Source organism: Elephas maximus, chromosome 18 (assembly GCF_024166365.1).
Source record: "Elephas maximus indicus isolate mEleMax1 chromosome 18, mEleMax1 primary haplotype, whole genome shotgun sequence".
NCBI lineage: Eukaryota > Metazoa > Chordata > Mammalia > Proboscidea > Elephantidae > Elephas > Elephas maximus.
In genome coordinates, this window is record NC_064836.1 from 10,656,461 (window position 1) to 10,675,719 (window position 19,259).

A 19,259-nucleotide genomic window follows, 5' to 3' on the forward strand; every position below is an offset into this window, starting at 1 on the left:
AATGCCTATGGAACAGCAGGCAGAAATCAAATGACGTATTGCATTGGGCAAATATTCTGCAAAAGACCTCTTTAAAGTGTTAGAAAGCAAAGATGTCACTTTGAGGATGAAGGTGTACCTGATGCAAGCCATAGTGTTTTCAATGGCCTCATATGCATGTGAAAGCTGGACAATGGATAAGGAAGACTGAAGAAGAACTTCTGCCTTTGAATTATGGTGTTGGTGAAGAATACTGAATATACCATGGACTGCCAGAAGAATGGATAAATCTGTCTTGGAAGAAGTACAACTCGAATGTTCCTTAGAAGTGAGGATGGCTAGACTGTATCTCACATACTTTGGAAATGTTATTAGGAGGGATCAGTCCCTGGAGAAGGATATCATGCTTCGTAAAGTAGAGGGTCAGTGAAAAAGAGGAAGACCCTCAAAAAGATGGATTGACACAGTGGCTGCAACAAGGGGCTCAAGCATAGCAACGATTGTGAGGATGGTGCAGGACCGGGCACTGTTTCGTTCCGCTGTACATAGGGGTTGCTCTGACTTGAAGGCACCTAACAAAAACAGCAACATACAATGAGGGCTCCCCTGAACCCCAGACTAGGTTGTCCAATTGCCTCTATGACACCTGTGCTTGCAACTCCAACTTTACATGCTCAAAACCCAACTCCTGATCTTCCTTTAGACTGTTCTTCCAAAATAAGTAGAAACTTCTTTCCATTTGCTCAAGCCAAAAACCTTGGGGTCATCCTTGACTCCTTCCTCTCTTTCTTTCACACTCCACATCCCACCTGTCAGCAAGTCCTGTTGTCCTTACAGTCACAGTATACCAAGAATCCACCCACTTCCACTGCTACCAACCTGGTCTCTTATCTTGACTAATAGGAAAGTCTCCTAATTGGTCTCCTTGCTTCCACCCATGCAATCACGTTAATCGTCTGCTCAAAATTCTGAAGCGCCCATCTCATCCAGAGGAAAAGCTGAGATCCTCCCAGTGAGGCCCAGCCATCTGCTTACCCCACTGCTCTGACCACACCTCTCATTATCCTCAGCTCTGCTCCAGACACAGCTCCCCACACTGCTCCGCTCCATGCTGCAGCCCCAGGGCTTTTGCACATCCACATTTTTCTGCCTAGAAGGCTTTCTTCCCCTCCTTTCCCGGCCCCCAATCCAAATAGTTTGCTCCTTCAAGTTCTTTCTTTGTGATGTCTTCTGATTAACTGAAATTAAAATTTAAATTACAAGCCATCTCCCACCCAGGCCTGCCAGCACTCCCCAGCCTCTTCTCCCGCATTATTTTTCATCAGACACACAATATATTCATTGGTTTGGTAATTGTCTTTCTCCCCGACTAGAATGTAAATTGGACGAAGGCATGGCATTTTGCCCATTTTGTGCACAGTTTTTTATCTACCACACAGAAGACATTCGTAAGTAACATATTGAATAAATGAATGTAACCACTTCACTTCATAAAGAAATTAACCCCCCGCCCCCGGCCCCGCAGCGTCCCTGTCCCTCAGCCTTAGCCTAGGCGAATGTGCTCTTCCAGGCCTCTCTCCTTCAGTCCGTGGTTCTTCCCACCTGGCCTGGAGTTTCCATGAGGACAGCTTGAGGTGGCGGGGCGGTGGTGGTGGTGGTTGGTGGTGAGGAATGTGCCCTTCGCTCAAGACAGCCCCCAGTCTCCCCCGCCGCCCCACCTCCGCGCCCCCCGTCCCCCGGCCCCAGTGCCCTCCACCCACGCGCCGCCTGGGGTGACGTCAGCCTTGCACTGCAGGCCCAGCTGGTTTGCCGGTGGCGGATTCTCGCCTGTCCCAGAGGGAGATCAGATGACCTCACCCTCCGAGCTGAGCGAATGGTTAACCAGCCCTGTCTCTGAGACCAGCAGCCCGGTGCAAGGGCCTTGCAGGCGGGCCCACGCCCAGAGGGCAGAGGGTGGAGGGGACTCCTGGCCTAGGCCGGGGAATGCAGTGGATGGGTCCTTGGCCACTGCCTTATCTGCATCACCGCTCATGGGTACCATGATTAAAGGTGAAACCGTGTCCATCATGTATATAAATTTATATATAATGGGGAAGGTTTCCTGATGGCAACCTGCATTTTACATTTTACATGAGTTCAAGCATTGTTCAAAAAGCCTATCTGCACTTAAACTAAGATATACGATGTATATTTAAATAACACTTTCCCTCTTAAGATTTTAGCATTCTGTCTATTCCATTCGTCAGTCTTCAGATTATCCAGGATGCCAAAAGTGCTTCCCAGCCTAGAAGTACACCCAGGAATTGAAATAAAACATTGAACTAGTATTGGCACTTTGGGGCAGCAAGTTCTTGACTAGGGGAAAGAAGGAAACCCCTCTCATTAAGCTAGTCTGTTCCCCTAAGCGGACTGTTGCAGAGGAGAGTTTGGCTGGAGCTCTTTCCTTCTGTGATGACATCGTCCACATTTGAATTGTGTCCTTTTTCAAAAGGTGATTTCTCATGATTGTAGTGAATTAGAAAAAAGAGCTACTTTTCAAGACACTTAGGGCTCTTGTGTAACAATTCTATTTTCAGTAGTGGATGTCTATTGACCTAGGGAAAAAAAAAAACCCGAACTCATTGCTGTCGAGTGGATTCTGACTCATAGGACACAGTAAAACTGCCCCATAGAGTTTCCAAGGAGCTCCTGGCGGATTTGAAGTGCCAACATTTTGGTTAGCAGCCATAGCACTTAACCACCAGGCCACCAGGGTTCCGGTGTATTGATCTTAGGAGTTAGTAAATGGTCTTCTAGGGCTGAAAATGCAAATTAAGCTGATTTTGTTTCCTCAAGAAATATTACAAGATTCTGGGTTTTTTTTTTTTAATAAAGTATACACACACACACACGCATATATATATAGTTGTTGTTAGTCAATTCCAAATTAGGATGACTCCATGTGTGTCAGAGTAGAACTGTGCTCCTTAGGGTTTTCAAGGCTGTGATCTTTCAGGAGCAGATTGCCATTCCAATCTTCTGAGGCACCTCTGAGTGGGTTCAAACTTCAAACCCCCAACCTTTCAGCTAGCAATAGAGCACTTAACCGTTTACATCATGCAGTTTTATTCACACAGTCTCTGGATTACAAAGGTCCATTCCTAAATCTGTCTTTAAGTCGAATTTGTACGTAAATTTGAACAGGTAGGTACAGTTCATATCTAACAACAGTTAGTCAAGTGTTTGTTTTTTTAGGTCCTGGGAAGATAGGGCTACAGGGGGTACAGGCAGGCAGGGGCTTTGCCCTACCCCAGGTGAGCTGGTGGGAAGTGGCACTTGGTCCAGCCCTACACTGCTGGCCCAGGAGTTGTGCCCAGTGCTGAGGGGGTGGTGGTCCCCACCATGCTTTTTCGGAAGAAATGGAGATTGTACCCGAGCACTTTGCCGCTGCTGTCCCGGGGCACTGTGGGTAAAGATGCTCCAGCCGGGCCCCCAGTGCGCTCTCTGGAGCACCTTCAAAGGTGGGCTTCAGGCTGGATAGCCACTGAGGGCTTTCTCTCCTCACACCCCAGCCAGTCAGTGGTGTCACTGGAGGGGTATAGGGGTTTGGGGGGCACGCAGACCACACTGGGTGACACTGTTGGAAGGGGTGAAGCCAAAATGACTGTCTATAAAATTTTTGTACAGTGTTCCAGCAAAAATTTATTATTTTTTTATAGAAATATCCCTGTAGTTAGTTATAACAACAAGAACATTTTTTGTAAGCCCAGCTTACGTGTGCTAATATACCTACAAGGCTCAAACTCTATGCTGATTTACCTTTTGAAGCTTCCGACGTGCTCTGGTCAGAGCTGCGTCCTTACCCCATCACAGTGATCCTTTAAATCGTGTGGTTCCATCTGCACGGGCTACAAGTGCTCGCTGTTGTTGTCCTTGGTGCCAGTGTTTTTATAGTTGCCGATTTTGTCACATTTTTCTGGTGTTTCAGCTACAATATTGTGGTAATTAGTATTTATGAACCTAGATCAGTATCTTTTTTTGAGAATGAAGTAGTAATTAAAGGAAAAGAAGGAGGAACATTTAAAAAATCTCCCTCTCAGTTACTAATAATGTAGTTCAATGTAGAAAGGTTTTATAAAACAATTTTGTTGTTAGTTATAAAATCTAAGAAATATTACATTAAGCAATTTACAACTGTATCACATATTATTCTATGATTAAAATCGTTCAAAAATATTACTAAGGATTCTGTAGGGTCTGGTGCAGGAGGAGGTCCATGGGGGGGGGGGGCGAGTTACGGCACTGGGTGACACCAATCCTAGTGACGTCACTGCAGCCAGCGAGGTTGCAGAGGAGGCACGAGGTGTGTTGTGCCCCCAGCTCTGTTCATGAGCTGCCTCGGAAGCCTGCGCTCCTGTCCCTCAATCGGCAGTAAGATCCTAAGGCAAGGAAGGCAAGAACAAGCAAGGGGGTGGGGGCTGCAGACTCCAGTGTCCTCCCAGTCCTCCTATGGGAAGACAGCAGGGCTGCTACTGGCAGAGAGGGGCTGCAAGGGGGAGAAAGAGAAAAGGCCCAGGCTCTCCTCCCCGCGTGTGCCTTTCTGTGCATAAAAAAAATTAAAGAAACACTTGCAGATGCACTAAAACCGCTTTAGCATAATAATGTGGTAATAATAATAACTTCTTGATGCACTTGGCTAAGTAGCCCCTGTTTGTTTTTAGTAACCACTGTATGTACCTAGAATTTTTAATGTAATAGGATTTATGGGGGTTGGTTCGTAACTGTGGGTTGCACATAAGTCGAATGTTCATAACCTGGGGACTGGCTGCATATATAAAAGCTATGTATGTATATATTCAAGCTTTATACATATATATATATATATATAGCAACAACTATATATACATGCATATGATATATGTGTATACAGTATATATATAACTTTAAAAGAACACTGGGAGAAAGATAAAAATTCAGAAAAGGACATCAGGGTTGATAATCGTGTATACATTGATTTGTTCCACAAATATTTAATGAGCTTTTATTAGCTATTGAATACCACAATACATATTGAGGGTATAATGGGGGAAATGAACAGAGCTGTTCCCCTCTCTCAAGAGTTTATAGTCTGTGGGATTAAAGGATAATATTCTGTAAACTGCACAGCTGGTGAGGCCTGCTGCTAGTTAGAGCTAATCTGAGTCAGAAACTGTAATTGATCAGTTTGCAGGGCTGGGCTGCACAGAGGCAGTCATGGGTTAAGCAGTAGTCCCCACCCTAGGCCTGGAGCGTAATAATACAGAAGCAGTCAGCACAAAACACGCCATAGCATAAACATTGCAGTTACTTAGTTAGAAAATAACAGCAGTGAAGGTGTTCCCTGGAAAGACACTTCACATCTTGAAATTTCTGGTTCATCTGGGCCAGCAGTCTGCCTACTGTGACCTTGAGTCTGGATTGTCACCAGGACCCCAATCAGTCCTCAAGGGGAGACTCTGCCTCCCTCTCCATCCTGGCAATACCTTCATTTGTTCCAGTCCCCGAAGCCCCTGCCCCTGGGGATTCCCAACCTCAGTCTTCTCTCTGCCGAGATGCTCCCCTAAGTATTTTCTCCACTGCTGACTCAGAACTTTGAGGTGTGGGACATCCACTCATTGGTATCCAGTTGGCTTACGGAATATATCTGGGTCAGCAGCAGTGTGACATTCCTTTTGTGACTTGCTGTAATGATTATCCCTTACCCATTGCCATCCAGTCAATTCTGACTCATAGTGATCCTATAGGATGGAGTAGAACTGCCGCATAGGGTTTCCTATGCTGTAATCTTTACTGGAGCAGATCACCAACTAGGTCTTTTCTCTCTTGGAGTGACTGGTGGGTTTCGAACTGCAGACCTTTGAGTTAGCAGCCGAACGCTTACTTAACCACTGGGCCGAGAGGGCTCCTTCCATAAAGATTACAGCCTGGGAAACCCTATGGAGCAGTTCTACTCTATCCTATAGGGTCACTAGGAGTCGGAGTCAACTTGACAGCATACGGCAACAACAATCATCATGGAAGCAAATCGCCAGATCTTTCTCCGCAGAGCCACTGGGTAGGTTCGAACTGCCAACCTTTCAGTTAGCAACTGAGCACTTAACCGTTGTGCCACGGGGGTGCCTCCTTTTTACTTAAACACATTTAATCCAAAAGGAAACTTTACATCTCAATGTCTCATCAAGAGTTTGATGTGCTAGATGTCACCTTGCTAGCATACATTAAAAATGAATTCACATCTATTAAAGTTTTAAAAATGTCTGTCCTCGTACCATCTAAGCGCACCTTGGGACCACCGGAGCACCAGCAGCACCCTCACCACCTTGGGAAACCCCGTCTTTCAGGAAGGCAGCCTGGGGTGAAGTGGGGGGAGGACTGTGGAGGTCAGCGGACCTTGGATCTCACTCCGGCATTGCCCTGTGTGAGCTGTGTGACCTTCAGCAAATGTCTGAACGTGTCTGAGCTCAGCTTCCTCAGCTGTAAGCTGGGGATGCTGAGTCCCTAGCTCGTGGGATTAGTGAGAGTATTAACTGATGCTGTGCCCACAAAGCACGCAGAGTGGCCCATGGCACCTCTCCTTAGCCAGCTACTACTGTCGTTAATGAGGGAGTCCTGGTGGTACCATGGTTAAATGCTCGGCTGCTAACCTTTCGGTTGGTGGTTTGAACCCACCCAGTGGTTCTGTGGGAGAAACCTGGTGATCTGCTTCCGTAAAGATTATAGCCCAGATAACCCGATGGGGCAGTTCTACTCTGTCACATGGAGTTGCTGTGAGTCAGAATCGATTCAACAGCACCCAACAACTATTGTTATTACTGAGCAGAGAATGAAGCAATATTTGGGCCATCTTCTCCAGGAAACCTTTGCTGACACCCACCCTCACTGCCCCAGACGGGGTTGGATATTCTGTGCTCACCAAATTCCCTGGAACTCTGTCATAAAGTTTCTATTCAATAGCAGTTTGAGGTAAGAGACTGGTAAGTCGCTAACGGGGGTGTCTAACCTGCATTGGCTCTAGAAGGCTTTAGGGAATGTGCAGTGGGCAGCCCTGTCACTACTGCAGTGTGGCAGGCGTGTACAGAAAGTGACACTGATTCAACAGGTGAGGGATGCTGTGGCATTAGGTGGCTGGTAGGAGGAATTGGTGTTCCTGCCCCTCATTAGAGTCAGCGCACCTCTTCTCCTGCCCCCAGCCAAGGGCAGCAGAGAGAGGGAAAGCCCTAGACTGTTGACCCAGGAACAGTACTTGGTGACCTCTCACGGCTCCTTTAATGTCTGAAAGGAAGCTCAGAAATCCCCCCAGTGCAGCCTGTCTTATCTTGCCTCCAGCTGGGTGACCTGCCCAGGGAAGAACAATGACAGTAACTATCCTAACATTTGAATTGGGCTTTATCACCTGCAAAATATATTCACATTCAGTATCTCCCTGGGTTTGTAAATGGCAATTCTGAGGTGGGCAAACAAGTATTATTATCTCCACTTTATAATGAAAGGGTTAAAAAAAAAAAGCTAACCTTTCATGGTAATATATTACTATTATATACATATATTCCTAACCAGCAGCCAGAGTGACCCAGCTAAATCATAAGTCGGTTCAGGACTCTTCTCTGCTCAGAACCCTCTGAGGTTGGTTCCCACCTCACTGGAGTACAAACAAGTCCCTGCAAGGTCCTCCCGAACAAACGGCTCCCTTATGCACCTGACCCACCTCCTCTCTCTGATGCACAGCAGCCACGCTGGCCTCCTCAGGGTTTCTTGGGGGCTACTCGCACTCCCACCTCAAGACCCTGGCATTGGCTGTTTGCTCTACCTGGCATGTTCTTCCTCTGGAGATTCGTAGCAATTGCTCCCTCACTATCTTCGGGTCTTTACTCAGATATTCTTGTCTCAGTGAGGGATCCCTAACAACCCACTTTCTATACGTTGTCTCTCTCCTTAGCACTTATTATTATCATCAAGTATACAATATATTTATGTACTTTGTTTATTGTCTATCACCCCACTAGAATGGAGGCTAATGTCAGCAGGCAGGGGTCTTTGTTTATTTCACTGATATACACTGGCACCTAGAATAGTACCTGAAACATGGTAGATAGTCAAGAGATATTTGTTGAATGCATGGAATTTTTTGAGAGTTTCCTGTGGACCAAGGATCCATGGTAAGCTCCTTGAATGGATTAACCTTAAGAGGTAGGTAATATTATGACCTGCATTCTACGTGAGCTCCTAACTGATTCCTGCTGAGGCCCTTTCAGATATCCTTGATCGTCTGTCCTCTAGCTCCTTTCAATTACTCAAGTGGGAAAATGAAACCTAAGGAGTCTGCCCTCCCTCTAAAGAGGCCATGTGGCAAACTCTGGCCAATGACTCAGCATCTACTGCTCTCTGGTTGTGTCCTGGCCATGGGCTGGGCAGGTAGGGCCTTGCCTAAGACCAAGGCCATGGCTGTGAGGGAGGACCGGTGGGCCAAGGGCAACCCTGGCCAATGGGCGGCATGGGGTGGGGAGAAGGTGGAATCTGGGAAGGCAAATGGGAACTCGTCAATGGCACTTTGTGCTGCCCCTCAGTGGGCTGGTCCCCCAGGTCCCAGGGTGCCAGCCCCCTGCAGTGTGATATAAGCTGGCTCTAGGCTGATTGGGGTGCAAACAAAAGACCCAGGTTACTTTTGTCCTCCACCTGCCCCTTGTCCTCTGTTTACATCCTTCCTTCCCGTAAATGAGTTGGTCACTGGGCCCCGCTGGCCCAGAGCCAGACACACCTGTAGGACAGGTTGTGCAGAGCTCTTGGGGGTGGGGAGCTGGCGGCTGTAGTGGCAGGTGATTCAAATCCTTGGGAAGCAAGCTCTATTCCTTTCTGTGGCAGTAGTCAGGCCAGGATCTTGCTGCCTTGGGCCAGGGATTCTTAGTCAACTCCAAGAGGATGAGATACCCCCAGGGGGCCTTCCTTGCCCAGGGAGTGCCAGGAAATTATATCTATGTCACCAGAGGCGGGAGGACCAAAGATTCTTCCGGGAGACATTTCCTAGAGGGAAACTGAGGTCTAAGGAGAGACAGAAATGGAGTTGTTGATAGTCTCCATGCTTAAGCCCTTGCTCCCCTGATGAGAGACCCCCCCGTCCATAGTGGTGTGGTGCTCTGGATGAGGTGGTCAGCTGGGCGAGGTCCTGCTGAGCTGGGCTCACTCCCTCCTCATAGCCTGGGTACCCCTGCAGAGCCTCTGCCCCTCTCTGGCCTTCAGTCTCCCAGTAGGGCCAAGTGAGGAAGCAAGAGTAAACATGGAGGTCCACATCTCTGGAAGGAGTGAGGGAGAAGGCAGGTTTGGGGAAGGCGTAGAGGAGAGGACCAAAGGCGCCAGGTAGGGCAAGTCTGATGGATAGTCAAGAGGCAGAACCTCTATCCCACAGGAAGAGAAATGCTGGGTGTCCAGCCCTCAGGGCATCTGCTATCCCAGGTTTATTCAGGCAGGTCGGAGTGGGGAGTCTAGACAGGGTCACGAGGCCTTGGGTAGGTGTGACTCAGATGGGAGGAGAAGTTTCCTCCTCCACCGGGGTATTAGTTGATGAAGTTCATGTCAGATGTGTTTTCCGCCTGGTCTCTCTGTCTTTCTCAACAGTGATGATTGGGCAGTCAGTCACCAAATATGTTCTGACTGCCTACTGATGTGCACAGCCCTTTGCTAGGTGTCTGCGTCACAGCTGTGCTCATTGGTGACCAATCCCTGGAGTCCCATCTCACTGGGGTGCTCAGTGCTGATTGGTAGTCCTTTGACATGCCCAGTAAGCTCCTTCTCCCACTTCCTTCAACTCTTTCACACCTCTCCTCCATTTCTGCAGCTCCACCTCCTCATCTACTCTCTCTTTTTTTTTTTAATTGTGCTTTAGGTGAAAGTTTACAGCTCAAGTTAGTTTCTCATACAAAAATGTATACACCTATTGTTATGTGACCCTTGTTGGTCCACCTACTCTTACCAAATGATCTTGCCATCTCCTTCACCAGGTGATGAAGGATATCAAACAGGACAGCCTTCAAATTCCTGCCCTGCTAAATCTGCGCCCATGTCACCTTCTTTTCCAGCTGAATGGAGCTGGTGCCAGCCCTGCCCTCCGTGCTGGGTGTCCCATCCCTGCTCGGCTTCTCAGGATGGGCAGGTCAACACACAGGGGCTCAGCTCCAAGACCACCTGGGGAGCCTACTTCAGGGGTCCTACAGTGGAAGAGGGAGGCCCAATGTGCTCACAGCTGAGAACTGCTGGCTTAGTCTGCCTTCTTGCACTATGCCTGGGATGCCTAAGCCAAGGCCTTGCAGCCCCCACACCTGACCCCGAATGTCCTGGGACACAAGTACTTGGGTTTCATCTTCCCTGCCCTTTTTCAAAGATCTTCATGTATCCTGGTGATGGTGGGTTTCCTCAACAGGCCTTTGTGAATGAGGTTCTCTTATTTCCACTACAGTGGGCTCTGAGTAGCCTGGGGCTAGGGGTCTCTTAACCAACCCCGAGTGAAGAGGTTCCTACCCCCAAGGAGAGTTAGGGCTTGTAGCCCCTGGACATATTGCCTATTGCCCATAGAGTGTCAAAGCGCCCTGATTTTTGCTCTCAGCCCCCAGTTTTTTCCCCAGCCCTAGAAGGAATGACTTAAGGTCCTCCAAGGCCATGGCCCGCTGCCCAGTACCACTTCCCACAAACCCATAGTGCTGAAGTCCAGTGAAGCATGTCATCGGACCTGGGAGAGCAGCTTTGTTGCTGCCCCTCGAGCTCCTGGGTTCCAGCCCACTTGTCTCACTCTGCTGAATTCACCTCCCACAGCCACTCCACCATAGTAGCTGCAGTTCCTCTCCCACACCTTCATCTACCCCCAACACCTGGGATACCCCAGTGACCCGCCATTAATTGAGCAAGCTGCAGGTCTTCCAAAGGGACTCCAGGATGCTGACTGGCAGGCCAAGGACTGGCCTAACAAGCTAATTAGAAGTGGGTTTCCTGCTCTCAAGGAGCTCAAGGTCTAATTAAGACAGGTGAGTCCTCTCCCTAAAACAGTCCCATGGGATGCTGAGCTCAGTCTTTTCAGCTCTTCCTCCATCTAGAAGGGATCCTTTAGCTCGCCTTGTTGTTCCCTGACTCTTTAGAGCTGTGAATCTGCCTGTCTCCAGACATGATTGCTCCATCTCTCTGTCTCCCTGGGATTCAGAATATATCACCCCAGAGTCAGCAGAAGACATGGAAAGGAACGAGAAGGGGTGGGAGGAACTACTACCTGTTACGTGTGTAAGTGTTTTACATATGTTATCTCACATAATTCTCACAAGCACCCTATGAGGTAGGTTCTATTATTATCCCCATTTTACTTCTGAGGGAACGGAAGAGTCACACAGGTTAGGTAACCTGCCTAAGGCCAAATCGTGAGCACAGAGGTGGAGTTTGGACACCTGCCCAGATCTCCTAGACCACAGCTTCTCAAACTATTTGTGGTGAAGGACCAGTTTCATTTCGTTTTTAATTTTCCATCTAATACTGTTGCAAAATGTGATAAGAAAGAATTTAATAAAATGAAAAGAAAAAAAAGACATGTAAACTACAAGTCCCTCTTTTTATTTTGGTCATTTGACTCAACAGATATAAAATTCTTCTGTCAAATTGATATGAAAGTTTCTAAACACGGACCAGCACCGGTCCATAGACCACATTGTTCTAGACATCACGTGCCTACATGGAGAGAATCTCTGGGTGATCCTTGCTCAGAGGTCCCATCCCCTCATGGATAACCTCGTGCGAGGGAAGAGAGATGAGGCTCCTAGTGCAGCCCTGCCCCGTCTGTCCTACTTTATAATGCTTAAGGCTAGGGTCTTTGAGTGGGCAAGGGATAAGATACTGATGGTGTTGTTATTAGTTGCCAGCTGATTCCGACTCATTTCGACCCCATGTGTACATAGTAGAACTGTTCTGTAGGGTTTTCAATGCTGTGACCTTTTGGAAGCAGATTGCCAGGCCTGTCTTCCAAGGTGCTTCTGAGCGGATTTGAACTGCCAACCTTTTGGCAAGTAGTCCACTGCTTAACCATTTGCACCACTCAGGGACTCTGGGATAGGGATAAACCACTGGTAATAACAGGATTTTAAAATACGAAAGTCTTCAGTTTCATGGGACATGATGTAACCTAGATAATCAGGACTTGTACTGTAGTTCGATGCACCTATTGTGCCTTTTTTATTGTGTCCCCTCATGTGAAGGAAGACCCAGTGTAACTCTTGGAAGGTCCCTGAATTGAGCACTGCCGGGGAGCAAAACAGTCTAGGACTCACACTTAAAGGCCGTAGGAAACTGAGTAAGACATTGACTTCTCTAAACTTCAGTTATTCCATGCAAAAATGGGTAGGATAATGCCTTCTTATCCATTGACATTCAATAGATGCTGTAAAATCAAAAGGAAGAGCTTATTGATTCAACAACTTAAGTTGTTTCCACCTTTTGGCTATTGTGGGTAGTGCTGCAATAAATGAACACTGATGTATAAGTACTTCATTTTCATTTTAAAGCATCTACTGAATGTCAATGGATATTGTTGTTGACTTGGTGGTATGAATAGATACATCGATACATGAACAGATAAACAAAATGTGGTACATCCATAGGATGGAATATTACTTAGCCACAAAGAGAAATGAAGTCCTGATACATGCTACAACATGGATGAAGCTTGAAAACATTATACTGAGTGAAATAAGTCAGTCACAAAAGGACAAATATAGTATGACCCCACTTATATGAAAGATCCAGAAAGGGAAGTGTACAGAGATCAAAGTTATTAGTGGTTACCAGGGTCAGGTAGGAGGGAGGAGGAAAGGCGGGCTGAATGCTTCGGGAACACTGAGCTTTTGTTAAGGTGATGGAAAAATTTGGAAACGGTTACTTGTGATAGTGGAACATAATGAATGTAATTAATGTCACTGAACTGTACATGTGAAGATTATAGAAATGGCAAATGTTTTATTACCTATATACTTACCACACACACACCAAAAAAAAAAAAAAAAAGCAAAAGGAAGGAGGCGATACATAGGAAAGAAATTCTAAAAATTTCTCAAATATAGAGGAAAAATAGTTTATTATCCACAACCTTGGAGACTCTTTGGGGATCTGCTCCAGGGTCAGATTTACCCTTTAATTGATCTATTCAGATTACTTGTCAATTCATTCTCTTTTCATTCATTTCATAAATATTTACCTGGCAGTCCTGGAGTCCAGGGAGGAAACAAAGGCAGCAGCAGTACATAGGCCTACCTCCAGGAGTTCCCGTCACACTGAAGAGATGGTGCCAGCAGCCCACACTGGTTGGGGTAGCCTTGGAAGTCTTCCTAGAAGAGGTGGCCTATCAAAGAGGTCTGTAAGTAAATCATGCCGTACCACACAGTGGACTGTGATGCAGTTGTTAAGGGTGGGTGTAGAGCTTCCCGTACCAACAGGAAGAGCTGTCTAGATGCACAGTTGAGTGAAAACAGCAGGCAAGAGCAGGGTGTCTATAATGTTACGCAATTTCTGCAAGATGTTCAGGGATTCTCTGGTATACTAGAGTTGCCTGGTGGGTCTCTGTAAACCATAGAGCCCTTTGCCCATCTCCATGGCCTGCTCCTGACAGCCCCTTCAGAAGCTTGTTTTTGGTCCCGGCCACACTCCTAAGGTTAGCCCAGGGTCCTCAGGAAATATGTCAAGTCTTTCAGATGTTTTAGTCTCAGAAAAGGTGGAGAAAAACTCAGCTCTGTCCGTCTGTAGGTACACACATCGGCAAAGAACTGTCTGGAAGGACACTCACCGAAAAGTTATCAGTTGCTCTCTCCAACCAAAAACCAAACCCACCGCCATCGAGTCAATTCCAACCCCCTCTAGGGTTTTTTTTCCCCCTAGGGGTGGGATTTAAGGTGATTTACAATTTCTTCTTTTTACTTTTTTGGCACTGTTTGAATCATTTACAATAAGCATATATTAATGTTTTAAAATAACGGCTTTATTGAGCAGTAATTCACATACTAGACAATTCGCCTTTTTACAGTGTACTATCCAGTGGCTTTTAGTCTATTCACAAAGCTGTGCGACCGTCATCACTACCTAATTTCAGAACATTTAAAACCCTGTTGCCACGATGTTGATTCTGACTCACAGCGGCCCTGTAGGACAGAGTGGAACTGTCCCATAGGGTTCCCAAGGCTGTAATCTTTATGAAAGCAGACCGCCACGTCTTTGTCCTGCAGAGCAGCTGGTGGGCTCTAACCGCCAACTTTTCCGTTAGCAGCCAAGTGCTTAACCACTGCCACCGGGATTCCTTTCAGAACATTCCCAAGACCCCCAAAAGAAGCCCAGTACCCATTAGCGGTCACCCCCATTCCCTCCTTCTCCCCCAGCCCCTGGCAACCACTAATGTACCTTCTGTGTTTATGAATTTGCCTATTTTGGACATTTCATATAAATGGAATCATACAATGTCTGGTCTTCTGTGACTGGCTCCTTTCATTTAGCACAACATTTTCTAGGTTCACTCATGTTATTGCATGTACTTTATTCCTTTTATTGTTGAATAATATTCATACCCTGCACTGCCTTTACAAATATTTTACAGAAACCTGGAGGGCCTAAGTTTAGAGTAAGAGTGGAGCCGATACCTAAGTTGTTAGCATCATTCATTTCTCAAAAACGTTTTTATTGAGCATCTCTCGTTTGAAGTGCTAGGGATACACATTTGAACAGGAGAGAAAAGAATTCTGTCCTTGGGCAGTTTACATTCGAGTTGGAGTTGGCGAGGGACAGATAATAAACAAGTCAAGAGGGACACTGACTAATGTCAGGTGGAGCTAAGTGCTCTGAAGACAAGATGGCGGGATGATGCTCTACAGAGTGGCCTAGGGTGGGAAGGGGGTCTATTTTAGGTGGGGTGTTTGCTGAAGGCCTCTCTGCACAGGTGAGATTTGAGCCAAGGCCTGTCTGATGAGGACTGAGCCATGAGAAGAGGAAACAGTAGCTGGGGCTACGACTGGAGCAAGCTGGGTGGTTTTTTATCTTGTGTCCCACCATCCACCCCGGGCTTTCCCTGAGGGCACTGGGGAGCAACAGAAAGGATTTGAGCAGAGGTGGAATATGGGCCCAGATCTCATATTTTAGGGAGAGAGGAAAGAAGAATACTGGCTCCCCTGCTGCTTCTTGACACAGCAGACATATTCCAACCTCAGCTGCCCGGATCTCTCTTCAAAGCTGGGTGTTTTGGAGAAACAGAAAAGCTGTGCGTTAAAGCTGGAGTCCCTGGGTGGTGAAAATGGTTAAGTGCCTGGCTGCTAGCAGAAAGGTTGGTGGCTTGGGCCCACACAGAGGCACCATGGAAGAGAGGCCTAGCGAGCTACTTCCAAAACATCAGCCACTGAAAACCCTGTGGAGCATGGCTCTACTGTGACACACATGCAGTCGCCATGAGTTGGAGTTGACTTGACAGCAACAGCTTACTGGCATGCTAAAGCCAGTGAATGCCTGATGGTGCCAGATGAGACTGAAGAGGTAGGCGCGGAGGGACCAAAACACACAGGGTATTGACTGCAAGCTAAAGACTTGGGGTGTCTTTTTAATAGTGGTGGGAGACCGCAGTAATGAATTGGGGAGCAGCCCAATCTGGTTTATGTTTTAAAAAGCTCACTCCACTGGCCATGGAGAACCTGTGTAGGAGCCAAGAGTGGAGCTGGGACACCAGTGGAGCTGGGATGCCAGTTAGGCTGCCATTGTGGGGGTTCAGGACGAAGATGATGGTGCCATGGATACGAGTGGGGCAGTGGAGATGGCGAGAAATGAGTAGATTAGTATTTTGATGGTAAACTGAAAGGATGTGCTGATGGATTAGCTGTGAGGCACAAGGAAGAGAGAAAGCAACGATGATGGCAAGATTTTTGCTCAGAGGAGGGTCAGTGCAGTCATGGACACAGCGGCTGGAAACATCATATCTGAAACACTTTTCCCAGGCCTATTGGGGTTAAGACAGGGCTAAAGCTGGTGCTGAGGCTAGACTTAGGTGCACGGGGCAAGTATGGACAAGCTCGGAGTGGCTTGATGAGGCTCCACACAAGGAATCCTGGGAAGAGGGAAGTGGGCCTGCTCTACAATTTGGTATCTATGACAACCAAGGCCGCTGCATGCCTTAGCTGCTCTCCCAGAGACCTCCAACGGGGCCCTGTTGTGTTCTTCAGGCACCTAAGCTACCTGAGGGATGGGGCGAGGCTCTCCCACCCAGGCCTAGGCCTCTTTGTAATCACAGAAGCACTGAGTAAGTAACCTGGGCTACCTCACTTGTGGGTGGGTAGGTGTGGTCCCGTGGGCTGGGGCCAGAGAATGGAGCAAAAACGTCAGCCCTGTTGGCTATGCTGGGTGCCAGCACTCTGCAAACAGACTCCAGTCACGAACCCAACAAATTGCTCGGCTGGATTATCATCAGTGCCGGAGCACAGAGGGCAACTGTAACTGCAAAGGGTGGGGCCAGGTCACACTCTGCTGACCAGCCTGTCCCTGCTCTGGTCTGGTTAGGATTATCCCAGGAGAGGGCCAGATTAACAAGATTGGTGGGGGTGGCCTGGAGGGCCCTGTGACCCTCAATGAAAGCATGTCCTGGGGGAGCTAGTAAAACTGCCTTTTCTGGTTTTCTTCCCCTTAGCCCTTCATCTGAAGAGACAGGCTCTACTGTACCTACAAGGGGTAAATTTGCAGAAGGGCTGATGCCATGTGATGGGGGGGGGCTTTGGAGGAGCGCCATCATTTTGAAGTTGCAGGAGTGGAAGGAAGACCAGAGGACAAGGATCTGGATGGTCGCAGTTGGGAAAGGGGAAGGGCAGGCTGGAAGGGGAGCCCATAATGCGTTGAATTACAGCTAGAAAGGAGACATGTTTATATTAATTCAGTAAATGCTTGTGGTGCACTTACTGGTATGTAAGACAAAGCTGAATCAGACGTCATTCTCTCCTTCTGGAGCTCAGAGTAGAGTGAAGCTAAGACATAGACATAAATTCCTTAACCACTGTGCCTCTCTCTTTCTCTCTCACTCATTCTCACTCTCCTCACCATCCATCCGTCTGTCCATCCGTCCATCCGTCCATCCGTCCATCCTTCCATCCACCCACCCACCCACCCATCCAAGTCTTTACCATGTTGTTTCATCGTTCTTGGCTGATGTGCTTGTCTCCTCTACCAAAAGTAAGCAGGGATTGTGTTTTGGGCATGGTTGTGTACTCATCGCTTAGTACAGAGTCTGACATTTAGTAGGTGCTCAGTGAATGTTTTCGTTGAATGTATAAACAAACACATTATTGACTATAATACAACACATAAGTGCCATAAGAGAGGTTTTGTGTCTTTATTGCTCACTACGATATCTCAGGATCTGAAGCATAGTTTTTGTTGTTGCTGTGTGCTGTTGATTCTAGCTCATACTAAGCCTACAGAACAGAGTAGAATTGCCTCATAAGGTTTCCTAGGCTGTAATGTTTACAACCAAAATGGTCCCTAGAAGCAAGGATGGCGAGACTGCGTCTTAGATACTTTGGACATGTTGTCAGGAGGGATCAGTCCCTGGAGAAGGACATCATGCTTGGTGAAGTACAGGCTCAGCAGAAAAGAGGAAGACCCTCAATGAGATGGATTGACACAGTGGCTGCAACAATGAGCTCAAGCATAACAATGATTGTAAGGATGGCAAAGGACCGGGCAGTGTTTGGTTCTGTGGTACATAGGGTAGCTATGAGTCAGAACCGACTCGACCGCACCTAACAACAACAAAACAACAACAATCTTTACAGGAGCAGATCACCAGGTCTTTTCTCCCGTGGAGTGGCTGGTGGGTTTAAACTACTGACCTTTTGGTTAGGAGCCAAGCACTTAACCATTGGGCCACCAGCGCTCTTTTGAAGCATAGTGGAACTCAACAAATATTAATTGGAGAAAAAAAAAAGTGAATGGAACTATGGGGAGTTCAAAGAAGGGGACAATCATGTTCTGTTGTAGAAAGAGGGACAAGAACAATAAGTAAGATCTGGTATCTGAGAAGGCTTCCAGTTGGTGGATCATCAGAAAGACCCTATGGAGGCCTTTGAGGTGGCAAGAGCTCTTTGAATTGCAAAATTGCAATAAAAAAAAAAAAAAAATCTGGGCTCAGTCTTTGGAACCCACTGTCAGAGTTGACCTTTCTCACTGGTGGCCTAAAGAATTGTTCTTGCCAAGGTGTGGTAAACCGAAAACCCATTGCCATCTAGTTGATTCCAACTCATAGCAACCCAGAACAGAACTGCCCCATATAGTTTCCAAGGGGCACCTGGTGGATTCGAACTGCTGACCTTTTGGTTAGCAGCGGTAGCTCTCAACCACTACGCCCAGGGTGAGCAAGCATGGAGGTAGAGGTGCTCTGCACTGTGTAGTTGATAAATCAAGGACCAATGAGCACAGGTCACTTGAGGACAGATTTGGGCTAGTAGAATTTCAACAAGGGGACGGGCAATTTCCTGAGACGTGGACACAGGGATGTTGGCACAAAGGCTAGATTTCAAGGGGGCAAACAAAGTCTTAGGAACCCACCAATATCATTGTTAGCTACCAACCTGGACCAGGCCAGCTGTGGTTAAATCCACAGTCTCGTTATTTTTGATCTGTCATCTCGCCCCTCCTGTAGGCTCACCCCAACTCTGCTTCGGGCTTTTTCTCCCTTGATTCAATCTCTCACAATATCCAAATCTCCACAAAGCCCTCTTCACTTTCTGGCCTCATTAAAACTTGGTCTAACTCTGAGGACTCTTCTTCTCCCCTGCAGCCCAGTCAGACTGAGGCTGCTAGCCTCCCACACCCTCGGGGCAGGGAAATGAGGTAGATACAGTCTTCCCGCTCCCTCTCAGTAAATGGCCCATTCATCTACTGGGTTGCTATAGCCAAAGTCAAGGAGTTTTCTCTGATTCTTCTCTACCCTGATCCCTCATTTTTAATCCATCAGCAAATCCTACTAACTCAAGCTTGAAGACATGTTCCAAATTTATCCAGTTTTCTCTGTCTTCACCTTTTCCACCTCAGTTTCAGCATGGTCCTCTCCCACCTGGGTTACTTACTACATTAGCCCCTTAACTGGTCTTCCTGGTTTCTCTCTTGACCCCCTGTAAAGATTCTCCACAGAGTTGCCAAAATGTTTTTAAAAGGCTCATTTGAAGGAAAAAATATCTCCAACTTAAAATTCTGTACTTATTAACCCAAGCGTGAGGGTGGAATGCACA

The 19,259-nt window shown here is 47.2% G+C and overlaps 1 long non-coding RNA gene across 2 annotated transcripts in view; it reads left to right on the plus strand.

The window, feature by feature from the left end:
* The first annotated feature begins 10,755 nt into the window (after positions 1-10,755).
* The window catches only part of LOC126061571 (uncharacterized), a 41,665-nt gene continuing 33,161 nt past the window's right edge, over positions 10,756-19,259 (plus strand). For both annotated transcript variants that reach the window (XR_007513833.1, XR_007513832.1), the window contains exons 1-3: positions 10,756-11,006; positions 11,118-11,256; positions 13,221-13,368. This is a non-coding gene — a long non-coding RNA (uncharacterized LOC126061571). The remainder of the gene's footprint in view (positions 11,007-11,117; positions 11,257-13,220; positions 13,369-19,259) is intronic.